At 38.9% G+C, this 16121-nt stretch overlaps 1 long non-coding RNA gene across 1 annotated transcript; it reads left to right on the forward strand.

The window, feature by feature from the left end:
• The first annotated feature begins 4427 nt into the window (after positions 1 to 4427).
• Positions 4428 to 14994, forward strand: LOC130187262 (uncharacterized). The gene is made up of 3 exons (XR_008830427.1): positions 4428 to 4498; positions 13043 to 13138; positions 14788 to 14994. It is a non-coding gene; the product is annotated as an uncharacterized LOC130187262 (long non-coding RNA).
• Positions 14995 to 16121: the final 1127 nt, after the last annotated feature.

Below are 16121 nucleotides of genomic sequence, written 5' to 3' on the forward strand. Positions count from 1 at the left end.
ATTAATGAATATGATTAATAGTAGGATTGTTTCTGCGGTACAGATGTTAGCTGTAAGCTAGCATAGCATTATATCCACTGAACGTATAAGTTGGTGATCTTTGAACTCACCATGAACTGAGAATATTTTCATATATATGTGTGTGTGTGTGTGTGTGTGTGTGTGTGTGTGTGTGTGTGTGTGTGTGTGTGTGTGTGTGTGTGTGTGTGTGTGTGTGTGTACAGTACCAGTTTGGACACACTTTAAAGTTAATGTGAAAGTGTGTTTTGACTATATATCTGTATGTTTCTTAATATCCAGAGGATGTATATGTGATTATGTGATAACAATATATTCCCCTTATAGGTGACATATACAGGGTCATATATTGTATGTGCAGTATATGTACAGTACATGCCCATACTGTGTGGGCCTTCTTAAGATGTTTTACTATTTGCTATGTAATTTCTGTAGTTTTTGCCATTTATTCCTGTACTTACTCATACTGTCTTATTTGTTTAGTCAGAATTTTCCTTCCTGGAATTCCATCACAGGAGATGTGAAGGCACAACTGGAAACACAGTTTAGTGATAGGATTGTTCAGCTGCTCGTTCGGCAATAAATCTCTTTTTATGAAGTGAAATAGGATTAACAAGGCTCACAAGGCTCCTATTGCCCTGCTCAGGTACTCAACACATCAGACTGTGAGGTCTACTGTATATCACCCAAATCCAAATGTAGCAGCAGTGTTGTGTTACTCAAGCGTCCCTGAAATGAACTTCCTCAATGAGCGCTCGGCATTAGGGGTGAAGGAGTCAGTGAGGGTGTCCGTGGCATGAAAGAGAAGAATGTGAAGGATGCGCAGCAGAAAGGTGTTTTATTCCTCTGTTTCTGCAGCTGCCTTTGCTGCAATGCTGACAGCATCCAGTTAAGGTGACGTTTGGCCTGAGTCTCCCCCGGGCAGTCTGTCCAACGGCTGTCCTCCGTCCAGATACAGCCCACACCAACACTGCCTGTCTGGCTTTCCCGACCCCTGAGAAATAGATGTCCTCTTCCTTTTTTTTCTTTTTTTTTTTTTTTTTTACAATTGCTCTTTAGTCAGCTGGCCACACAATGGCCTGACTGTTTTAACATGCAGCTGAAGCTGTTGTAGGTATTGTAGGGGAAATTCCGTGCCCAGCTCTGCTATCCCATGTCTGTGTTTTTTGCTGCATTTTGCCACTGGAGGAAAAAAAAAAAAGTAAATTTTGGTCTTTTTTCTGTTTTATAACAACATCCAACAGGCAAAGGCCATTTTGAAATGACTTCATTGTACTGAAGCGGGCAAAATTAGCATACCTAACGGCATGCCAATATATTCATGTCCCTGCAAATACCAGGAACATGCAGTAAAGTTCATGCCCTGTGTTCATTTGACTCAGACAGTCAAATATATTGCTGAGAGGCACAAAAAGGTCAGAATATAACCTTGAACTCAGAAATCATCTGGACTGAGCAGCACTTTACTGCATGCAAGCATCAAATCTCTGCCAAAAATGCAAAAGTGTCTGTCTCTTTCCGTCTTTTCAGTGTGCGTTAGAGTGTTGAAGTGTTCATCATCATCATCATCGTTTGCACGTTATTGCCGTCAATTGAAATGTATTTCTTCGAGCTGTGGTGATTACAACCTAAATCAAGACTAAGATTTGGATTCAAATTCAGGCCCAAAACCAATGCTGTGTCTCATATCAGATGCTTCAGTCCGTATGCTCACATGTAGTTCACTGTGAACTCATTTCAACAGGGCAGTGTTGTCCCAAATCAAACACTGCTCATTGTGCACTCACTGGAAATGATGATCACAACATGTGACCACCATTGCCGCCCACCTGCCGACTGGAAATTCTTCAAATTTGGCACAAACATTCACTCAGGCTCAAGGATGAAATTATTTGTTTTTGGTGGTCAAAGGTCAAAGGTCACAATGATCTCAGGTTTTTGTGCCAGAAGTACACTGTGACCTCACTCACAAATTCATTCACTAATTAGGACACAATGTCCATAAGGATAAAATGAAGTGATGACCTTTTACATCAAAATGGTCAAAGGTCAATTTTACTGTGACATCATCATGTTCTGCAAAAACACTTCTGGCCATTATTCAGTGCTGTAACTCAGGAAGGAGAGACTGTGAGCATATTTCCTGCAACTCGGCTGGATGGCGGAGGGATAGGAGGCCGCAATTCTAGTTCTCACTTGACTCAAAAATGAACGTCTTACTCTCCTGTCTGTGCCTACAATGTCCCGATGATGTGTCCTCCTTGAAAAGACGTTGGTGATCCCTCCCCTTCTGCTACGTAGCCAAGATGGCAACCCGCTGACAGTGAGAAGTGTCCATTGTTTCGCAATTTTTAGGCAGTTTTGAGTGCACCATCCGGGTATTTAGAGTGCACTCTATGTTGCTGTACTTGAACGCACTTATACACTCAATACAGCGAGTGTGAGTATGGAAGTACACGAATTGAGACGTAGCACAAGACTGTAAATTTAAATCCAGACACTGTTACTCAGGAGTCAGCTATATTATTACTTACAGATTTGTTTGGCACAATCCATTATATTTAAAGATGTGATAAGAACAGGAAACAAAAATTTGTGTAGTTCATTCTGAAATAGTGGGCAGACACTAAACTGAAATTTGAAAACATAATATAATTGTAGCAAATTCTGATGATTGTCTTCTAAACCAGATGGTGTAAAGTCAGTAGCCTAAATATATGAGTTAATTTGTGATATTTGGGAACAGTATGATAACAAAATAATCTTTGTTCAAAGGTGTCACGGTCTATTCAGTGAAAGGAGCTGGCTTAAGTGTCAACAAGAGTTTGTTATCCAACCCAGTATGTCTAGGAATTGCATTTACATTCAACAGATCTGCAGTGGGCGGTTTACGTCCAGTGCCAACTTTCAGTGCCAGTGCAGGGGGCGGTGTGTCCTTTATGTAGCAAAGCAGAAAGTAAGTTGGTGTGGTGGTGGATGTGTGTGTGTGTCTGTGTGTGTGTGTGTGTGTGTGGCGCTGTGTGACTTTTGTCCCATCAAAGACTTGGAATTTAAAGAGGCAACAGACAAGTTTATGTTTATGTACCTGTAGCAATTTCTTCTTTCAAATCCAGTGAGTAGTGCATAACTGTCCCAGCAGGTGACTAGACAGCAACTCAAAATTCACCTCGTGGGTGCATCAGTATTCTCTTCATTTCGCTTCACACAGACTGGGACATGACAGAACAGATGTCAAAGTAAATGTGTATGCTGAGCAAATATTGATTGTTTTCTCTGAGCTTTATTAGGCGGTGGCGGTAATGCCCTGGGAGAAACCACTGCCCTGATAAACTCTGCAAAATGAGTTTTATTACTGAGTTCGCTTTTGTGGATGTCACATTAAGGTAAAATTGGGATTTTATTTATTATTTCTTTCTCTATGCACTACTACACTTTAAATTTTTGAAAATGACATTACATTTGGTGAAGGGCTGATAATGAGTTGTTTAGTTGTTAGTTCAGGACTTTACTTTTGGATTTTATAGCCACGACTTGCGATTTGCAAAACAATGACTTTGCCACACCTTTGTGTAACCCAGATTATTTTCTGTAGCCCAAATTTACAGATGACCCCTAAACGTCTCGCACGCAGGATATTGCTAGGGACTTTGAAGCGCTCCTCCCCTCCCTCCCCCCACATACACAGCCACCTGAGGGCGCGTGGTGCAGACAAGTGTGAGACAGGAGGGTGAAATAAGACTTTTCAAACACATTTTTTTTGTTTTTTTATCAGTTTTTGTGACGTGAAATGGAGAAGAGATGACGGTACTCCCGGGAAAGAAGCTTGCTAAACTGTGATGTGGCTGTTGACAGAGGAATTATCATCGGACCAACTGTTGGGCGTTTCTATCCAATTAAACGGCTTATCCCGGTAAATTAGCTACTTAAAGCTAGCTAATTAGCATCAACACTTCATTGCTACAGATTAGAACTGTGTGTTAATGTATTTTTGAGAAACCTAATAAGCAAAACCAGTCGGGATATAATCGCTTTTATGTGATGTGAAAGTGTTTACAGTTGTTATGAGCTGTTTAGCCGGCTAACCTCTGCCGGCTAATCGCGTAGCTAAAGGCTACGTTAAGTGTAAGCTAGCTCTAGTGAGGCACAGAGTGAATTGTGTGTATTTAAATTGTGAGTTGTGTTTAAAGCTAATGTGTGGTGCTGTTAAAAGAACAAAAACACAATTGTTAAAGGTCAGTGTATTATATATGTATATTTTGAAACTGGGTTACAGTAAAAGGGACTATTAAGTTCATAAATGTGATAGTTATTGTAAAGTTGTGTTAATGCTGTTATTGTGGACACTTGAATAAGAAAAATAAGATAATATGATAACTGTTCTGCACACTTTGTGTTTTTTTTTTTTTTAAGGGAGGATTCATTATGTGACAGCTCCAGCTGCTGCCACATCGTCATTGCTGATTGTGGACACCAAGGGGAGGTAGGAGGATTCATTCATTTATTTGCACTTTTTTCTGAGATCTCAGATTAATTTTTGTTGGTCCAAAATATTGATTAAACTCTTGAACACACCCATGGTCAACCGACGACTTTAAAGGAATTGTTTTCCAAAGGAGAGAAACTCAAAACTCAGTTAAACTTGAAAAACTTTAAAGGAAACAAGGAATGTGCAAAAATCAAAGAGACAAAAACTATAACTGAGCTATTTGGGTTTAACAGAGACTTAAATGTAATTTTTCTTACACTTATTACCAGGGCTGAGTATGTTCTTTATTCAAGTTTTATTTTTTTTATTAATGTATTTCCTTGGTTGCATGTACTAGATTTTTATTTCCATGGTAAGTTTGAGTTGAGTGGATATGGTTGAAAAAAAAAAAAAAAAACCTAACTGAACTGTAAGATTTTAGGTTGGAAATACTTTGAGAACCCGAGATACTGATACTTTAGCAGGAATGGTTACACTTGAGAATCTAGGATATATCTGCATTTATTATTTTATGATAGCATATAGCCGCAGAGGTGCACGATCAGGAGGCAAATGCTTGGGGCCTCCAAGGGGAAGAGGGGCCCCCGAGGGTTTCTTCATATTGGCACATTTCGCAAAGACAATGTGTGTTTAAGCTAGCTACCCATTGCCTTGAGGGAACATCTGTAGAGGTGATAATAACATATATTTTTTAATATTTACTGAGAACTTGTGAACGTGTCAGAGTGACACCTCAGATGTAATCTAGAAACCAAACCAAGCTCTCCGTGTAGTCGCTGCTGCCGAACTTTACCTGTAATTTTCAACTCAGTACTTTTGTGAAAATTACTAACATCTGCCTCTGTAAGGTCCATATAGTATAAAGGTAGATGTCCATGTGTTCAACATTACAGAGCTGCACCTGTTTAAGAAAAAAGGTTGTGTCATTTTGTCCTGTTAAAAATATAAATAATAATGTAGATTTTACCTAATTGTTTCATACTGAATCTGTTTTGAGCTTCTCTGTGAGCTGTGTGGGTCCCATAAAAGTGTTTAAGTCCCGTATAATTTCAGACAGCTGCATTTAGCTTGCTTTATGTACTGCTGCCCATTGCTGTAAATTGCCCCCTATGATTATGCCTGAACGTCACTTATAGGTGAGAATGGGTACTTTAACGTTGCTCGCAGTAGAAAAGTGTAAGAAATACTCTGGTAATGTATGTTTTCTGTGGAATAATGACTGAAATCCAGACTGATACACTTAGAGAAATGTAACAAAATGCTCATGTTGAGTACTTTATTTTGATGTTGTTATAAAGACGATGATCTGAGCTCTGTGTCTTCATTGCTTCAAGATTTGACCAACCGTGGGACCCACAACACCTGATCTTTTCTCATACATGTTACCACTATGTAGGATTTTAGCCCTAAAAAAAAAAAAAAAAAAAGTCTCCATCCTTCAACAAGTCAGAGAAAATGGTCAGAATCCTCAGCAGGTTTCAATCAGCTTTCCAGCAGCGAGGCAGTAGCCCTGGGAGAAACCTGCTATCATTATAACATCAATCGCCACTCGCCTCTCTTAAACTCCTTCCTCATCACCACTCGTTTCAACTGCAGTACATCAGCAGTGACTGAGACAGAGTATGGGAGCAGGTAGTCATCCTTTAACACCGGCTCTCGCCTGTGTGTATATATTAATGAGACGCCACTGGCTAGCTCCAAACTTTTCGGCTCGTTTCTGTCATTAAACCACCCCACATGCACTTTTGACTCCAGATTCAGTTCTTTTTGCCCTTTAGGGAAACAAAACGGGGTTATGTAAGATTTATAGGGACAGGCCGACACCTTGCCCCTCACTTCCGCTCCTTTTTATTTTCTGATTGGGATAATTATTGGTCAGGGGAAGCAGCAGAAAGAAATGGTGAGCAGCTTTGAAGCAGGAGACAGACAGCATCTCACCTTCTAAATTTTCAGTGGTCCTGTTTGTGTGTTGAACAAACAAGATACGATGTGTTATCTAGCTTTAGAGGTGTTGATGGGTGTCACGTCCCTTTATCACTTTGGACAGAACCAGGCTAACTGTTTCCCCTTGATTCCTCTCTCTATGCTAAGTTAACACACATACAGTTCAGTGTTTAACCCGCCCACATGTTACTTTTGGAAAGATAAGCAAATAAACATGTTTCCTAAAATCTCAGAATTTTATTTTATCACTTTTCACTGACATCTTGTACGTAACATTTAGCAAGCCAACATTAGCATTCCCCATTAGCATGCTAACTGTTGCAATGATGTCTGTTTTGTAAAAGTGGAAATTAACATTTTCTCAACTCCTGTATATGATTGCTGTTTTGTTTGTATCCAGTCTCTATCTACTGCTTTAAACTCCTATTATGCATATTTTGTGACGCATCAAATCCTTGCTATATGGTGCACCACTAAATGCTGTTATTTATTTATTTATTATACTCCATGTTGTGATTTTGAATCATTGTAACCATAGCATATTTCTAATAAAACATATAATCAGCTTATAACATCGGATGTATACTTATGATTAGACTAACATACAGTATATAAAATAGTTACATTTCTGCTCAAACTTTAATGCATTAATACCCTAAAGGTTTATGGTATTTCATTTAGTATTATCTTTATTTTTATTTTTTTTCTAACTCTCATTTTACTACATCTCAATGCATATAATTGTTCTTCAGTATCTTTTATTAATTTTTACATATACTCATATTTCGCTTGAAAATGAGATCTCAGTCTTAGTGGCACTTAACCTGATTAAATAGAGTTTTTATAATGGAAAACTGGAAAAATGCAAATTCTTCTGCACTAATGTTTCCAGATTTTTACTAATATTATTTTTAGTTTAAGAGTGCTGGTCACTTAGGGATACGGAGGCTATGCTGCATGAACTACAGCTATGTAAAATGTACCCTGAAGCTTATTTCACAATTATAGCTTGGATTGACCACACTGACCTTTTGAGATTTGGAGAACACTCAACTGAAAACAAATCCAAAGTACTAACAGTATATCATTTTGATTAAAATGCAGAGGATACAGTTGTAGCGTTGTAATTTAGCCCTCAACTCTGTTTACATTGGCATTAATATGCCGGTGGCATATTTTGACTCAGAGAGAGGTCACTGTTGCGTGCCCACTTCCCAGAGCGGCTGAATTACCATGTGGAAATATGCCACTTGTTAACTTGTGTGACTTTGGTTTTCGTGCTGCTGTCAGAACCACAGACGCAAGACTTTGTCTGTCGTTTTGTGATGTAGACAAAGAGAAAGGAAAAGGAAAGGAGGAAGGGGGGGTGCACAGATGTTCACACAGTCTGAAGGATACAATGAAGAGTGCATTTGAGCTGAAGGTTGTCTGTATGGTCTTAGAAAGAAATATCAAATAAAATAAAATAAAAAAACAGACTAAAGATGATGGAATAGCACTTTCCCTTGGTTGACATAACACCTTTAGATATTTTATGGACTGTAAAGCACAAGAACTGCAGGTCGTGACTTTAAGTTATTCTTTAATGGTAAATGGCTTTAATACTGAACCCAGGCAACTTCCCCACTTGTTTCTTCCAAGTCATTTGATTATTATCTACTAACATATTGTCATGCTCCAGGCTCATTGGAATGAACAGCTTTGCATGTTTACTTTATTTGCATACAACTAATAGCGCCAGAACAACAGAGTAAAGAAATGAACTCTGTGTGGGTGAGCGCCAGAAACCTCAATAGTCCTTTTGAAGGAAGAAGAAAGAGCCAAGAAAATAAAATTCTAATAAAGAAGAAAGTTTAATAAGAAATCAAGCATAAATGAAGGACTGGAGAGAGATTAAACTCACATACAGGTAATTGGGAAAAGTGGTGTATGACAGGGGAGAGTAGATTTTTAAAACGGTAAATAAAATAAAAACGGGAGTAAAAATGAACAAATTAACAGGTAAAATTTTGAAATCCCAAATCACAGGAGAAACTTTTTGATTAACACTAAAGTTGTAAAGTCGAAGTGTAAAACCTTTGCAGCCCGTTTTTAATGTGTTTGATGGAAGGTGGGGATTGAAACCGCACATTTGTGATTATGTGACATGTGTCGGCGTTCCCGCTAAGCCCGGAAAAAAGAAAAAGACCGTTCGTCTTCCAGGGTCTGCAGCTCGGTCACCCGCTCCCCCTGAAAGAACGGGCACAACATGTTATTACTTCCCTTACAGTGAATCCATACGGATTCGCACCTTTTAATCCATTACAGCTCGCTGTCACCAAACATATCCAGTGTGAAATAGTGTGAAGCCCGTAACCTTCCGCGTTTCATAAATAAATCCTGCCACTATGCCAATAAGCATTTCCAACAGGAAGCAGTGAGGGGTTTATTGCAGGTTGTTATGGGATGTTGAGAATGAAGAAAAAGTTACCAATATCAGTCCAAAAAGGAAAAATGTTCTACTGAGACATGAGAAACGTGTTTTATGAAATTAATTTATTGAACATCGCTTTGTTTAAAGGTCTCATTACATATATTTGTGGTTTTAAGAACCAAAAACCACCCCAATGTGGCCGAGTGTTTTCTGAGTGATGGAATCACTCGGATGCTGTGTCTCAATTGAAGGGCCATGTCCTTCGGAGGACGCGGCCTATGAAGGTGTGGCCCCTTCGTGGTCCGTCGTAGATGAGACGGTCTTCATATGCAGCCTCTGAAGGATGCTGCCCCTGGACTGGGACACAGTGAGAGAAAACAAATCCTTTAAGGCTTGGATGGTGGGTCCAGACGGGGGGGGGGGGCTTGGGGCATCGCTGAGAGCGATTACTGCGTTGTTGTGACATCACAAAGTTACAGAAGTTAAGACTCAGTTTCTGAATACAGGCTGTGTGCATTTCTCTGTGGACTGAGCGCTTTGATACTTTCACAGTATTAATATAGAACCTAGACCTGCTTTATAATCAACAAAGACATGGACATCTACCTTTTTACTATATGGGATCTTTAAACCAGTATCAATGTGTAGCTACTTAATTTAGAAAGAGAAAAATAGAATAGAATCAAACTAGTATAAACCTGCCCTGCAGACGGCAGAGGCAAAGCTCACTGGCGCAATAAAACATGTTCACATTGAACCCCTTTAATAGAACATAATGCATGTTCCTACCTAGTGAATTTTCATGACTATGGGCCTCTGAGCATTTCCACACCATTGTGAATGAAGCTCAAAGCTTGTCTTTTTTTTTAATCTGTTTTGGGCTTCATCCACACTAAAGCAGACAGTTTCTACCGGCTGAAAAGGAGCTTTCGGGAACATTCAGTGAGAACTACCTTCACAGATATGTTTGTCAGCATTAACAAATCACCTACCTAAAGCTGCGTTCAGACATTACTACTGTCTGAAAAATTGCAGCCTCCTCATTCATTTCCATGAGGTCACGGTGTTGATAAAGCGAGGTTGCCAACCTTGAAGACTATATTAAAACACCAACAGGCAAAAAAGTTTTAACTTTTTCAGGGTGATTTATTTTGTAACCTTTTGTAAATACTACTTTTTTCTTTTTTCCTGGCAAGTGTCTCAAGGGAAGATGATGATTGTTGCTGTGTTAACTTTCCACAGATCTGTCTGAATGCCTGGTTAAGAAGCTAAATCCAACCTTGGCTAAGATAACTCATTCTGTCTGGCTGATTAGATCTTTTATAGTTATATATTTCTGCTTTAGTACATGAACACGTCAATTAATTAGCGAGGCTTGAGCTCACTTATCGGCAAGGACAGATGTTAAATTCTGGTTGGAAATGAGAAAAAGATTGTCAAGATTCAACGTTGGCTCATTGACGTTAAGCAGACGTCGTGTTTGTCTCACAACTAATTTTAGACAATATTTTATATGTCAGAACGGCAACAGTTGCTTATTCACTCGTCCAACAGTTATGGATGGAAATTATCATAAATTTGGAGTCGTGTTTGTGTCAACCTGAAGTCTAATATTTACTCTTTTAGCTCAGACTTTGGTCTCTACCTGAGGAAAATATATCTGGCTATTTAGCTGCAGATTGCTCTACCATGTTTAGCAGCTAGTTGCTAACTGGTGCTGAGACAGTAGTTTACAGTGGGATTTTTCTTTTATTTATTTATTTATTTTTTATAAAGAAAACTGAGAGCAATGAAAGTGAACCAGAACATTAAAGTTGGGGGCTAGGCAGCTAAACAATGAGCTTCTTTAACTCATTGAAATGTTGTGGTTTCCTGGAAAAAGTTCCTGCGGTGTAAAGTGGCTAATTGACAGATAAACCGTCCCTCTTTTAGTTACTGTTGCCACACCTACCAAGCTTCGCATTCTAGCACATCTATACAGTTTACAATGATAGAGGAAGGGGAAAATTCACCAGTGAAAATTACAGTACTCTTTGAAAGAATGGGGCCTTCTAGATTTTTTTTTTTATTGATTTTGAAATTATCAGGCAGATTTTATCAGCTGTAGCTAGCTAATCAAGGTTAGCTGCAAGAGTTGGTTGGTAGTAAGGTAATTAGTGAGTCATGCTAACATTTTCAGCCTAATTTACAGGAAGCCGACATTCATAGATAAACTTTTGAAATGCAAAAAAACAAAACAAAAACTTATGACTACTCTGGATAATGAGTCCAAAACTAGACAGACCTGCTCTGCCTTGTCGACGGTAAATGCTTGTTAAACTGTGATGGGATACTTGCTATTTTGGGGGAACAATTGTCAATTTCTGACCTTGACTAAGGCCTCAGTTATACTGGCTTGCGGACATGTACATGGACACATAGCCGTTTTCATTTATACTCCGCTTGGAGGACACATTCCATACATGTGCAGTGGAACATCGTCATATTCCGCACACGTGCAGTATGAATCATGATAAAATGGCAACATCCATGTGAGGAGGAGAGCTGCTTGGTCTGCTGTTCTTATTTTTTTAAAGACACATTTTAGAGGTGAGGGTAATGGCAGACCTCCTCACACAACCTGCAGCTGAGTGCCTCTAAATGGCTTGAGCTGGCACTGGATTGAAACATAACAAACTGCAGTGCTGCAAGCGTACAGTCCTTAGTTATTACACACGTAAGTTAGAGAGTTTGTTTCTGTCTACCTTACACGAGAATAACCTTAGTCTATGCTGCTGAGATCATATACAGTTTCCTCTTATTTCAAAGAAAGTCCTGAGGGTAGCAGACAATGTGGGATCAAAAGATAGAGGCAATAAAAAAGTGACAGTATGATTTGTGACTAAGAGGATAAATATGAGGACGGCAGACGCAGGATGAGATAGAGATACTGATCATTTTATGATCCAAAAAGATGCTCAGAAAAACAGGCAAGGAAGGAAGCCTGACCCAGAGTCAGGACTGACAAGACAGGGGACAGCACACATGAATTTACAATTATTGGAAAACGCATACTTCATACAATGTTATCAGATAATTAAATCTCAAAACAATTGTGCCTCACATCTTCTTAAGATGTCAGATTCAACATGTGAAATCGCAACTGCCACTCCGACAAACACAAAAGCCCGAGAGGAGACGCTTGGCGCTTCATTTCCAGACATATCGCAGCATCAGAGGATTACAAAGAACAAGAGCAGCACTTATTCTTCATTTCAAGAGCTCTGTTTAATAATAGCCACCATATAACAAAGTAAGTGTGAAAAATGCACTTCATGGGAAGGAGCTGCTGTAAAGTTATATTTCCCGTTAAATTGAAATCCTGTTCCCTTGACATAATAGATAAGGCATCCGAAATCATAATGCGTCACTTTAACGGCTCATCAACTTTACAGTAGCTGCTGGGGCATGTGCGCTGCTCGACACTCTCATGGCTTGAGGGATAATGTTCGACCCGTCGAAAGTGCGGATACCTGAGTGACGTCCCCGTGACAGCTATTATAACACAGCATCTCTCTTAAGCATCTCCCTCCGCCACAGGTTTATGAAGATGAGCAGGGGAAGAAAAATGCATCACTTCTGAAAATGCTCCCTCTTCCTCCCCTTGGTGGTTTTGCACAATAATTGTTTTTCCACACCCTTGGGCTAGTCATCAGTGTAGCTGCCACATCACCACATGATATTCACGATAATCCCATTAGTCTCTCCGCTGCAGCGTCTCACAATCCAAAACTTTCCAGCAGAATGTGATGGAGTGTGCACAGTGTGTTTTTTAAAAAAAATAATAATGTGTTGACTCCCTTTTCAGTTTCTTGTCGGGGCTTGATGATCTTGTTTTTTTTTTTTGTTTTTTTTTGTCCATATCTCCATATTTGTCCATGTCTTAATCTCATTTTATTTCAACTAGTGTAACTCTCTTTATACGTCTGAGCCAACAGGCTACATAAATTACAGCTCGTCCAAAATGCAGCAGCCTGACTTCTCACTAAAACCACAAGATGAGAGCACATTACTCCAGTTTTAGCTTCTCTTCATTGTCTTCTGGTAAACTTTAGAATTGATTTTTAAGATTTTTATTGATGACTTTTAAGGCTTGCTGTCGTCAGGCTTTGGTTTTCTGAATTTGCATGTGTTTTCTGAAGATGCAGTGCTTTAAGCTCTCAGGGGCCACCGTACCAAGGGCCTTCTCTGTTTTGGCCCCCACTCTTTGGAGCAACATCCCTGAGGAGATTAGACCGGTGAGCTCTTTAGCCTCTTTTAAATCCCTCTTAAAGACATATTGTAGATGTGTGCTTGTTTAGGGCTTGGGCTCTGAATCTATTTCTAACTTCTTAAATCTATTGTTATATTAAGTCATTCTCCTGTTTCTTATTTTATTGATTAAGTTCATAATTTTAGACTGTCTGATTTTTTTTATTGTACCTCATTGTTGCACTATTCTCTTATATCTCCTCCCCAATGTTGTAAAACCTTCAAACTTCTTTTAAATCTGTTTATTTTATCATTTATATTTTAATTGTTCATCCTCAATTTTATCTTGTAAAGCACTTGTTTTGAAAGTTGCTATATAAATAAATCTTCACAGGCACACTGATCGTGCTGTATGTATGCAGGTTACATCTATCCACACGGTCAAACAGAGCAGCGCACTGTGCAGTAAAAGAGACTGTTTCCTGCTTTTACAGTTAATGGCAGAGTGATTTGTTTGTTCCCCTTCACAAATGGAGCAGCAGTGGAAGGACTGCTGAGGTTCGTTATTGCTGTAGCAGACGTGTCAGCACTGACCACTGCAGGGTGAAACGTTTTCACTTTGGAATACAAAATGTATTCTATATAAATTCATTTGAAGATATTTGTAATCTAATACCAGAAAACAATAACACTGCAGAGATCATGGTGCAAACTGAGAAAACACCTGACTGATAAAAAAAAAGCTCTCTGAGCAATAAAAAAGAACACTATGGAGATCTCTCTTCACTGCTACCATTACGATATCTGCTTCATTCACTTATTTATAAAGGAAACTTTTCTCATTTTTTTCCTCATAATCCTGTATTTGTCAGGCGTATGGCTCCCAGTCTTTTTTCTCTCTTTGTGTATTTTCTGTTTTCATGCTTTTTTTTCTGCTTTGCTTTTTAAAAGTGTTATGTTGGAGCATTAAAAGGCCCTCTTGCTGCTACTAGTACTCTTAAAAGAAACACAATCAATATGGTCTTTATTATAGATCAATGTTTGGAATAACAAATGTGTTTGCTGTGAAATCACAAACATAAATAGTTTGAATAACTATAAAACAAAAAAAAAAATCTGCATTTTGAAAGTTTATTCGCTGTGCGATGTTACATGTGGGTGAAGAGCATTTAGCACCTAGTGGCTGCTTTGAAAACTATGGTCTTTATGTATGTAACCATTTTTGCATTAAAATGTCTAAAAGTGACTAGACCTATGTTATATTTTGTAGAGTTGTGTATTTACATTATAAAAAAGTTATCGAAATCCATGATTTTAATTGAGGTAACGGCCCGTTTCGTTTGGTGAATGGCATCATATCCCTGAAGCGCATGCATCAGCGCTGTGGTTATCTGCCAGAAGCAGTGAACAGAGATCCTCGAAATTGACTTTTTACCCAGTTTTAAGCTACATTTTTTTTACAATACAATTTTTAGGAGTCATTTTGTCTTGACATTTTGCACAGTAAGGTGCTCTAGAACTGTCTCTGTTTCATCCGTTGCATTCGCCTGTGTTGAGCTGTTTGTAGGATGATATTACACGTTTCATCTGTATGGATAAGAAGTGATGCATATGTCTGGGGTTACCGTGATAATAAATGCAAGACCTCTCAAGCACATCTCGACTGATGCAGACTCACCTTTCTCTCTGACTCCAGCGATGAAAACATAGAAGGTCTTCACCCGTCCTCCTCCTCCAGTATCCTTTGAGAATGTAGATCTGTTATTGCCAGCAATGGGAACTAGTCCAGCTCTTGGCAAATGTCTTTTGGGAGAGATGGAGGCGAGAAATAAAATAAATAAATCATAATTTAAGACCTGCCATTTTGTCTTGAGATTTTGCACAAGTTGCAACTCGTCCTGTTCTAAAGGAGCTATCTGTGAGTTTTGCTATTGCCTCATAGCTAAAAGTAGCATTAACAGCTGTTTACTCACCAGTCCAGAAGAAACATTGCGAGTTCAGCATCAAACTTCATCAGCCCTTTACTCACAAGAGCTGTCTCCAGAGGAGGATAGCAATGCCAATGGTAACTCTTGTCACTGTCATTTATTTTCTTCCAATGAAGTTAGCATGCTAACCAGCTAGCCCCAGGCCGTTCCATTGTCACTTTCTGATAGCGACTAACTGTAGCCTCAAATCTGCCCTGAAGACATAGCGCTGCTCAGAGGGCCCATTATAATCTCTTGTATTACAAAGAAAACAATGACTGAAGCTCTTGTCAAGTGACAATCTCCACCACCCGCTTCCAGCAAGAAACCATGTTTAGCTGTGGAGAAAACTTACAAATAGCCCCTTTTAATCCTTTGCATCCACTTGTGTTGAGCCTTGGAGGATTTCTGTTTGAAAGTTACATGTTTCATCTTTATGGATGTGGATTGATGCATAATTTGTTGTTTTATTTCATATTTGGGGAGATTTTTTTTTTTTACATAATTACCTAAACCACACGTAGTGCAGCCATCCATTTAATTATCTAGTACCAAGGAGGTATTTACATTTACACACTCTTTGTACTTGGATTTAGAACATTTCTTGTGTATTTACTTTCAGTTTCAGTTTTCACTGAGGAAAAGCAGTGTAAGAAACCAAGTTGAAGAAAATGAGCAAGTAAACAGCCCACATCTTTACTTCTAGTCTGAGTCATAATTTAACTCTTTCAGTTCCTAATAGAGCCATGCACACCGGGGACATAATAAGCTGACAAAAGCTGAAAATGTCTTTCACTAGCATTGCTGTGTTCCCTGATTTAAGCAGCCTTTTAATAGCTTAACAATATTCTAAATATGGTTGTGTTTATTGGTCTGGTTCTGTCAATCATTTTAGAGCAGTTTTAAGTTTGTGTCTTGGGGCCGTTTTGTTTGCATTTATGCTCATCAAGCATTTGATGAGGAACACCTGCACACCTTCTTATTCTTCAATCATGTGGCGGCAGTGCATTGCATAAAATCATGCAGATACAGCAATGAGCTTTAGTTAATGTTCACATCAAAC

Source organism: Seriola aureovittata, chromosome 19, assembly GCF_021018895.1.
Source record: "Seriola aureovittata isolate HTS-2021-v1 ecotype China chromosome 19, ASM2101889v1, whole genome shotgun sequence".
Classification (NCBI taxonomy): domain Eukaryota; kingdom Metazoa; phylum Chordata; class Actinopteri; order Carangiformes; family Carangidae; genus Seriola; species Seriola aureovittata.